A 10,333-nucleotide genomic window follows, 5' to 3' on the forward strand; every position below is an offset into this window, starting at 1 on the left:
ACAGAAGAACCAACTGTGATTGTATCATGATGTGAAGTACCAAGTCCACTGTGGGAGAGAGGGCCGTGCAAACCATGCAGGCACTCAGGAAAAGCGGTCTCCTCCTCCTTCTGGGGGTAGACTATGTTGTCTCTGAGAATTTATATTTGTCCTTGGGAAATCTCTGCAAGTGTGTGTGTGTGTGTGTGTGTGTGTGTGTGTGTGTGTGTGTGTGAGAGAGAGAGAGAAAGAGAGAAAGAGAGAGAGACAGCTACTATTGGACAATCTGAAGAGTAAGGACATGCATCTGCCCCCACCTAGGCACATAGATCATGAGGGAGAGTGGATACAATACCCCCCCCCCCAAGACTGCAGAGGTTCTTGTTGACTAACACACTGGAAGAAGGGTTCTGCTGGGGGAAAGGGGATGTATCCTGGGTGAGAACAGCTCCAGAGAATGAATATTTCCAAAAGGCAAAAGGCAGAGGTGAAAGAAGGAGGGGATTCCACAGAGAGGAGCCAACATGAGGGCAGAGAAGCAAGGACAGGAACTGGGGTGTGCCTATAAGAGTCCCCCTGTGAAAGCTTAAACTCCTTGAGGGTTTCCAAGGTTTCACATTCTTTCCTTCACATGCGGTTCTTCCCTTTTGATGCTCTTCAAACCTTGAACACAGGTTTACAGATCCGCATAGCTGTCTGGCTGTGTTAGGGAAGAAAGTGAAAGTTGTGACTCCCAATTACCCCTAAAGCTCCCAGAGATCCTTGCATAAGGAACAGCAACTTACTGAGGATAAGTTCCTACCGAGTTACAGGCCTGTACTCACCGTGAAGTTTGTAGCGCCCCCTGGTGGAGTCAGGAGTAACACACGACTCAGAAAAGAGGGATGGAGGTGGAGCACTTGAGAAAGGGCTGGGATTCAATTCTGTACCTTTCCCAAATACTAAGGGGAAGCAACCCTTAAGAGTGATATGGAAACTTCCATTTGATTTACAAAGGCAAAACACCAGGCACAGTGCCTGCTTCAGAGTTTGGCACTCAGTAATTGGGCAGCCACTATGATTATGATTATTGAGATTCATTTGCTATAGATATTCTGTGGCCTTAAATGATCTGAAAATGGTTCACAGAGTAAGTCCCACAGGCTCAGTACAAGTAGGTTGTGATATGAAGAGTCCTTAGTCTTTCTCCCCAGCAAATATATGTTGGCCAACTGATGCTCATGAGTATCACACTTAGACCATAAGTCTGAAGATTCCTGGGAGCTGTGCTTCTTGCTCCAGAAAAGCTCATTCCTTTCACTGTAGCCCCTTTGGTGCTGTTTTCCAAAATGTCAGCAGGTGTTTTAAAAGGACCCCATGCATCATGCTAGAGAGGCCTGAGGAGGCCAGAAGGTGTTGCAGAGAGAGAAAAACCAGAGCAAGAGCAAAGTAGGGCCAAAGGGTAGGGTGGGAGTGGAGAAGAGAGGAAGATAGGGCCAGACAGAGTCTCAACAGGAAACAGATGGCATATTCAAATGAGGATCATTTGAAGAGAGTTCTTTTACAAAGGGACTAATTACACAATGTCAGCTAGTGGGAAAATGCAGGAACTCAGGGCAAGCAGCAGCAGAGCTGTTACCAACCCTAGACCTAAAAGGATGGGGGGAGAGAGAAGTTACCCGGAGAGAGGCATGTAGTCTTCCTTGAAAGAAGCAGTGACCTTAGGCCAACAGACAGAGTCAGCCCAAAGAGAGAACTAAGCAGAATAAATATCTGGACCTTATTGTTCTCCTACCCTCTGATTTACTTCCAGAACTCTCCATAGTTTGAACCCAATTGGAAGCCTGTGGCCAAGGGAACCCTGTTGACATAATCTACATATATCAAGTACCCTAGCCACAGAGCAGGTTGGAGAAGGGTGGAGAAAGGCAAATAGGAGATACCTTCCACAACAGAGGGACATCTAAGGATTGGTATTGGTGTGGTTTAATTTTTATTTGTTGTTTGTTTTGTTTTTGTCAAGAAGACAAGACCACAGACCCATTAGCAGCAGGATAGGCTGAGTACAATTATCCCCCAAATGATAATGGGTTTATGTTCACCATTCCAAACTCTCTTTGCTCTTGGGGTGAAAGAGCCTCATTTTGGAAAGTCATGTACAGGAATAAGAGTAGGAAGAGAAGACCCTAGCAAGAAATAGAGTTTTCCCTGTGGCTGCTAACAGGACCATGGGGAACTAGAAAAAGGTGTGGTGAGGGGATAGGAAAAGGTGGAAGGGGCAGGAATGGGGCAGAGCAGTAGCGCTCATAAAGGAAAAGAAACCTTTGGCAGAGAATAGCACAGAGTAGAAAGTGACTGTACAAAGTGTAGTCAGGCATCCTTAACAAATGGAAATAAATCCAGGAAATTGGGGGAGTGGTGGAGGCAGGCAATGGGGTCCAGTTGAGATATCACATTTTTCATAGTCTAAGATTCTACTTCTCTTTTCACCCAACATCTTCCTAGAAGTTGTACAGACCTTTCCCGAACCCATGTGTGTGTGCGTGCATGCGTGTGTGTGTGTGTGTGTGTGTTTTCACTTGTCACAAAATGATCAGCATTCAAAGAAATGCTTCTATTTTGGGGGCATTACCATCTCTAAAACAAGACACAGAAAAGCAGAGGGAGGCAGCTAGGGGCTGCATTTAATCTACTTTAATATCGCAGTGCGAAGGAAATTGGGGAATGAAAACATAGTCATTTAGAAAATGGTTGATGAGTCACTGATTGGCACCGAGTGGAGAAAAAGAGAAGTCATTATTCATTCAGAGGATGCCTGGTCTTTTAAAAATAGGCTTCTCACTCGGCTGGAGAGGGCGTCTGGGCTTCAGAGCCCGAGAGGATGACGGCAGAGGGCAAGGGCTCGGATGGAAACTGCCCAAGGCAGGCAGGGCCCTCTTCTGCATCTAGATGCATCTCAGCCCTTGAAAACCCTCCAGCTTTAAGAAGCAGCAAGACAGATTAATGCCGCCTTGTTCCTCCTGTACTTCATTCTTGAGGCCTTAATAATACTTTTTGGGAAACTTCAGCTTCAGGGGAAACAGGCCAAGTAGAAGAGACGGCACTTTTAGTGACCATAATTTTGCCAACAGACCCAACACTCCATTACTCACAGTTCCGTTTTCAGGTCCTGAGCTATACAGGTCTCTCTTTGTCTCCCTGCCTTTGTCCTCTCCGTTGTTCATTAGTTGTTCTATAATTGAGTTGGTGGGGATGGGGGGATTCTAATCCGTCAAATTAGAATATGGTGAAATGTTTGCTGGAGGAGGAAAATTAAAGTCCTGGGTAAGTAGAAGCTAAGGATTACCTGGGAATTTTGTTTCTGTATGTGTTATAGGAAAACAAAACAAAACATAATAAAAATCTTGCCTGCTAAGGGTTTTGCTAAGGAAACTTCTTGGGCCTGAATGTGCAGATCTGGGCAATGGGTGAGGCACTGGACCAGAAAGAGCTTGATTGGTTTACATTGAGAAAGGTAGAGAAAAGAATGGATCTAGAAGGTAAAAGACGGGGAAAAGAAAGGGTAACTGTTGGGTTGTGATGAAATGGCACTTTGGGGAGCAAGATGACCAAAGAGGAACTTGGCTCTATGTTATAAATTGCTGCTTTACTTTATTTTTTTTTGATCTACAGGAAAAATTTAAATAGTTTTCCAGTTATTTTGGGTTGTTGGAGTGGTTTCTTTTGAATGCAGCACTGAGCTGAGGTGGACAATGGGGTGGCCCGAATTTACGCAGATTACAAGCTTTGCTTGTATCTCATTTATGCATATGCGTGTACCCCCCCACTCCCACGTACACTTTACAATATGCATACAGCTTTCTTACATTATATTTTGGCTTGTCACTTGCCTGGTCAGTTGTCCTTGCTCATACTGGGATAAATTTACCTATTCTAACTAGAGACAAAAGAGAAAAGTCTGATGCTGGATCTAATTTCAGAAAAGTAGGCAGATCTGCAAGGCCCAACTTTCTCTCAACCTGGAATTCTATCCTGAATATTTAATTTTGATATTCAGAATTTTTTGAATTTAAGTCTCCATATTCTTTGAGAAACTGCTAAAGGGGATGGAGAGATTCAGTAGCCTGCAGACTGTTGGGAGCCTGCAACTACAGTTGCTTCTCATACAACATTATTTTAAACACTGTTATTTGTACAATAAACAATTCACTCTGACATATTTATTCTTTACCGAAATAAATGATCTACATTTTAATTTTATACATTCCTTTTAATCCTTCAAAACCCTGAAAATGACTTTTAGGCACACACACTTTCCTTTTGTACAAGCAAGATGTAACTCTTCTAGAAAAAAAATAGTAAAGCAAAATACTAAAAGAATTATACATCATAATCCAACAGAATTTATTCCAGGACTGTAAGGTCTCAATAGACATCTAAGAGGCATTTGATAAGATATAATGCTCATTCCTGATAATAATTCTTAGTCAAATAAGAATATAAGGACACCTCCAAGTTAAAGAATATCTCTCATAAACCAACAGCATGTTTAATGTTACCAAACAACCAACCAAAAGAGCTAGAATCATTTCCATTAAAGTTCTTGTTCCATTGTTGTTCAACACTGCCCCATGGGTTCTAGCTACTGTGATATGATGTTAAATAGTATCAAGTGGAAAGATCTGTCAACATTCCCAAATGATTTACTTGTTTGCCTAAAGAAACCAAAAGAATCTAATGAAAAAACAATGGGCCAAATAATCAAATTCATTAAGGTGGGCCAGTTATAAAACAAATACACAAAACTCATTTCTATCATCTTTTCTATAAATTAGCAACCTCCAGTTAGAAATATATTGAGAAAAGACTGCATTTTTAACAGTAACATGTGTTTTTAAAGGTTAGTTTCACTATGCACAAGGTGTTCATCTGTGACATCCAGCAACAGAGATGATTACTTTATTGAGTATTTAGTATGTTCCAACTGCTGAACCAAGGCCAAGCTTCCCAAAGTGTATATTACAGAGGAAAATCTAGCATATCCATGGATAGCACTGCTTAAGATGAGACTATAAAAGTCTCTTTTTAAAACTAAATGTATTTCAGTTAATAAAAGGGGGATTTGTTTTAAGTGGGGAAATGGGCAAATGCGAATACAGGCAGGTGCTGGATTGGTTCCATTTGCCCGTCCCCACCCACCTACTTGCCCCCCTCCTCCTTCCTGGGTGGCTGGTCTTCATGGCTCACATCAGGGGCTCACTTTCTTCTGGTTGGGCTCAGCCCAGGAGGAGCCCCAGCAGGAGATGGTGGGGAGGAAAGCGAGGCTGGGGCACTTTTTCAGTCTCCTGCTTCTCTCCAGCAAGAGTCCCTGCAGGCTGCCTGGGCCAGTCTTGCCGCCTTCTCTAAACAGCTCCCCAGTTCTGTCCCTGCTTTCTCCTCTTGTCCCTTTGAGGCCTGGCCTGATAACAGCTCCCTGCAATTGCTAGCCCTGCGTCCTGCACTATCCATTAGCTAGTTTCCTTGAATCCTGCCCACACTTTTGCAACAGATAACTTTCCTCAAAATTACCGTGACTAATACAGTGATATGTGAGTGACTCAAGTTTGAGAAGCTGAACTGTACTATTAAGTCATCATAACAACCTTTTAAGATGAATGTCATTATCCCCATTTGACACAGGAGGAAAGTGCAGCTTCGGGAGTCTAGGTAGGTTAGGCAATATCACCAAACTATTAAACGGCTTGGTGGACCGGATGGGAAGTCTGGCGTCCGCCTGCTCCTTTAATGCTTCACCACACAGCCTCTCAGGTAAACCCAAAGCTGTGCCTGTCCTTGCTGCTAACCCATCACCTTCTTGTAGTTTCTCCAAGTGAAATACAATAGTAACTCTGGCCAACTCTGATCTAACTCCTCAGGTTTCTTTCTTCACGCCAAATGCTTTAGAAGGCCCTGTTCTGAGGAGTGGCTGGTTATGTATCCTTGCATTTAAAACCTCTTCAACTAGCTAGTGGTTTGGGGGTTTGGGGAGGAAAAGAATCCCTACGTACTATTCTTTTTTTTTTTTTTTCCAATCCTCACCCGAGGATATTTTTTCCATTGCTTTTCACAGAGGGAGGGAGGGAGGGGGGGAGAGAGAGAGAGAGAGAGAGAGAGAGAGAGAGAGAGAGATGGATTGGTTGCCTCCCACATGCACCCCGACCAGGGCCAGGGATCGAGCCTGCAACTGAGGTACATGCCCTTGGCTTGAATCAAATCCGGGACCCTTCAGTCCGAGGGCCAACACTCTAACCACTGAGCCAAACTGGCCAGGACCCTATATACTAATCTTTAGGCTCCTACAGAACTGACATTGCTGTAGTTGGCTATGTCCCATTTGAGGTGATAAAAATAAAACATAATAAGTCCACACCCACTCAAGATTGGCAGACTCCTGAGGTGATTCCAGCCCTTCTGACCCACAAGAGGTCTCATGAAATTTAAGCCAACTAATAATGACTCGTGTTGTTCTTTATCCTTCCATGATTTTAAAGGTTTATAAACAACACTATACTTTATACTGTTGTTATTTTGGGAGGGAGGAAGACTTATCCTTTAGTCTTTATATGGAGGGAGGAGATAAAAAAAATTTAAATAATTTGATGAAGCTCATTTAACTTTTTACTGAGGAAAATCTCAGTGATCTTAGCCTTTTACTTAGTGTTTCCTTTTTGCTTTCTTTCTAGGAAGAGAACTATTGTTATAGATTCAAATATTTGTTTTTTAAATAAAAACTATCTTTTCAGTGTTTAATAACAGTGAAATAAATTCTAATGTTCAGATGGTTCTTAGGAGGAATTGTAGCATTATGGGTAAGAGCTTGAATTTAGACATCAGCAGCCATGAGACCAACTCCCCAGCTGTGTTATGTTAGGCAAGTTTCTTAGCTTCTCTGTGCTTTACATTCCTCATGTGTAAAATGAGGCTAATGATGGTATTTACTTCAGATGGTTATTGGAAGAGGTAAATGAGCCAATTCATATAAACCCTTAAATGTGGTGCTTAACATAGAGTAAACACTCAATAATTGCTAATTATTATTCTTACTATGTTGAAGCTTCTATGATAGGCACTGAGGAAGGTCAAAGATGAAAGGATTTCTGCATGCAAGTGGATTATAATTTATAGAGAATAACAAGCATAAACAACTATAATACAAGGCAGAACTAATGGATGGCCTGATAGAAATACAGTGTCAGAGCAACAGAGAGAATGGAGAAATCTGTCTATATTCTAGGGAAGGATGTATGACAGAGTGCCATTTGGATTGACCATGAAGATGGTTGAGGCCTTTGATCATTAGATTAGGAGGGAAAGGGATTCTAGGCAGAGGAAACAATGGGGACAAAGGCCCAGAAAAAAGGAAATCACTGCTATGCTCAGGAAGAGCTCAGCTAGAGCTCAGTATGTATTAGGGATGAGGGGAGACCAATGGACTAGAAGAGTGGACAGGGACTTGAAGGATGGGCAGGAGAAAGGCAGAAGATAGGCTGTGGGTGGTTGGGCGTGTAAGAAACTGAAGCCAAGAATGGAAAGAGAACTAGAATGGAGTCAAAACTCCGTCTTCCTAGTTCAGACTTTCTAGTCATTGGGCCATGAGAGCTTTGGACTCAGTTTCTTCATTTAGTAATGGGGGGCATTGGATCAGATGATTGCCAAGACCCTTTCCATCTATGTCACTGGGAGCCTACGGAGCCAAGGTGACTGCAGCCTGAGGCAAAATCCAGTAATAAAACGACAGGGCCATACTCATGCTGACAATGCCTGGAGTTCAGTGACCATATCAGCGTTCTTCATGAGTTCTTAAACTCAGGCCAGGGACCCTTCCTTCTACCCAGTTTGAAAGAGTATATCCCTTGTGAGAGCAGGGTTGCACATCTCTTCTAACAGAGCTGAAAGTCTCCCCTCCCATGAAACAGGGTAAGGACACTTTACAGAAGGAGGGTCTCCTCATCATTTATCTTGGAGCAAAAGCAAAGACTGCATGGTTTGGCCTTAGTGATGATGCAATGAATCAACGGAGGCTTGTTCATGTAATATGATATTAGCATTTGAGGAACTTCCAATTTCAGTAATGGGAAAATGGTAATATAGACCAACACTCCCATAGAAGACAGATAAAAAAGCTGGATGGAATATGTATCAATCAAGGTCTAGCTGGGAGACAGAAATGATACTAGCTATTTTAACAAAGAGAATTTAATATAGAGAATTGTTAACTAAGTATAAAGTTATTAATTAGGTAACTAAAAAGGCAAAAAGAGAACACTAAAGTTATCACAGAGGTAGCACTGGCTAGAGGCAGCTACCACTTCTGGGGCTGGGGAACAAAGAAAAGAGGTTGAAATTATCAAAACGTAGAGGTCCCCAGTCCCATGGGGTTGAGACCCAGACCTCTGAGGATGTGGCATCAGCCACTGGTGTTGTTTTCTGTGTGGGAAGGGGAGGAGCAGGGGCGGGAGTGACAATGAAGTTGATGTGGAGTGTTAGAAAGCTGCAGACTGGATTGAACTGCTATAGGAAGGAACTGCTACTGTCAAGGAGCTGTGCTTCTACTGTGATGCTCACAGGAATAGGAAGCCAACAGAAAGGAGAATGCCCTTCCTTCCTCTATAGCCTTCTGCTCTATTTTAGTGCCCCCTATTGGCAGGGCCTAATAGCTAGCCAGCTTGAAAAGTAGAAATGGATTTGCACAGCAAGTGTTAAGTATATTTACATCGCTGTGAAACAGGTCTCCAAAACTTTTTCATCTTGCAGAACTGAAACCCTATACCCATTAAACAACAACTTCCTTTTTCCCTGCTTCCCCAAGCCCCTGGTAACCACCATTCTACTTTCCATATCTATGAATTGGACTGCTTTAAATACCTCATATAAGTGGAACCACGCAGTATTTGTCCTTTTGTGACTGGCTTATTGTATTTAGCATAATGTCCTCAAGGTTCATCCATGTCGTAGAATATGACAGTATTTCCTTCCTTTATAAGGCCACATAATGTTTCATTATATGTATATACCACATTTTGCTTATCCATTCATCCATTGATGGACATTTGTGTTGCTTCCACCTCTTGGTGGAAAAGTGCTGCTACGAACATGAGTATGCAAATATTTCTTTAAGATCCTGCTTTCAACTCCTGTGGAGAAATATTCAGAAGTAAAATTCTGGATCATATGGCAGTTTTATTTTTAATTTTTTGAGGAACCACCATGCTGGTTTTCATAGCAGTTGCAGCATTTTACAATCCCACTAACAGTGCAGAGGCAAGGGTTCCAATTTCTCCACATTCCCACCAACACTTGTATTTTCTGTTTGTTTGTTTGTTTGTTTGTATACTAGCTATCATAATGGGTGTGAGGTTATCAATATGTCATTGTGGTTTTGATTTGCATTCCTCTGATGATTAGTGACGTTGAGCATCTTTTCGTATGCTTGTTGACCATCTGTATATCATCTTTAGAGAAATGTCTATTCAAGTCCTTTGTACAATTTTTAACTGGGTTATTTGATTTTTTGTTTTTGACTTGTAAGATTTCTTCATATATTCAAGATATTAACCCCTTATCGAATATATAATTTGCAACACTTCCTGCCATTCTGTAGGTTGCCTTTTCACTCTGTTCATTGTGTGCTTCTAGCTCTAAACAGCGTCTCATGCATTCATTCAATCTACCCTTACCAAGCATCATCTATGTAGGAGACATGGTTCTAAGCACCTTGTATGATCTAAGTCTTTTCACCCTCAGGTGCACTAACTAAGCATTTTCTATGTACCCAGCAAAACTGTAGATACTAGGGATTAAAGGTGACAAAGACACACCCCTCATGCTCAAGGAATTCCCCACATAGCCTACGTCACAAGGGGTTTTGTTTCACTTTCATATTTTTCCTTCCCCCTCTCTTTCTTATACTCTGGCTCTTCTTTCTCTCTGACTGATCTTCTATATAGCTCAACATATGTCAGGCTGTCAACATATGGCATGTTTTGCAAACAGATAAATAGTGGCACATATGCAACCATATATTCCTGGCACGCAGATGCCCTAGCTTGCCTTCGTGGGTCTCAGTATTTGGTGAGCCTCTCTCAGGAATTCCATACTGCACTAGCCGCCCATGTATCCTCTGACAAGTGGTTAAAATAAGTTGTTCCATGTCTTCTTTAGTGCAGAACACTGTCTCCCTGCCCTTCTAATTTGGAGATGTTTAATACCAAAGGCTCTGGCCTTACTCTCAACTATTTGGATGGGCTAAGAGCCGTAAGTCTATTTTGTCTACTGAAACATAAAAATAAGTCTGTGTAGCAGACTCTGTAAATGCCCCACCCACATCTTTCAACAC

This window comes from Miniopterus natalensis, chromosome X (genome assembly GCF_054644295.1).
Source record: "Miniopterus natalensis isolate mMinNat1 chromosome X, mMinNat1.hap1, whole genome shotgun sequence".
NCBI lineage: Eukaryota > Metazoa > Chordata > Mammalia > Chiroptera > Miniopteridae > Miniopterus > Miniopterus natalensis.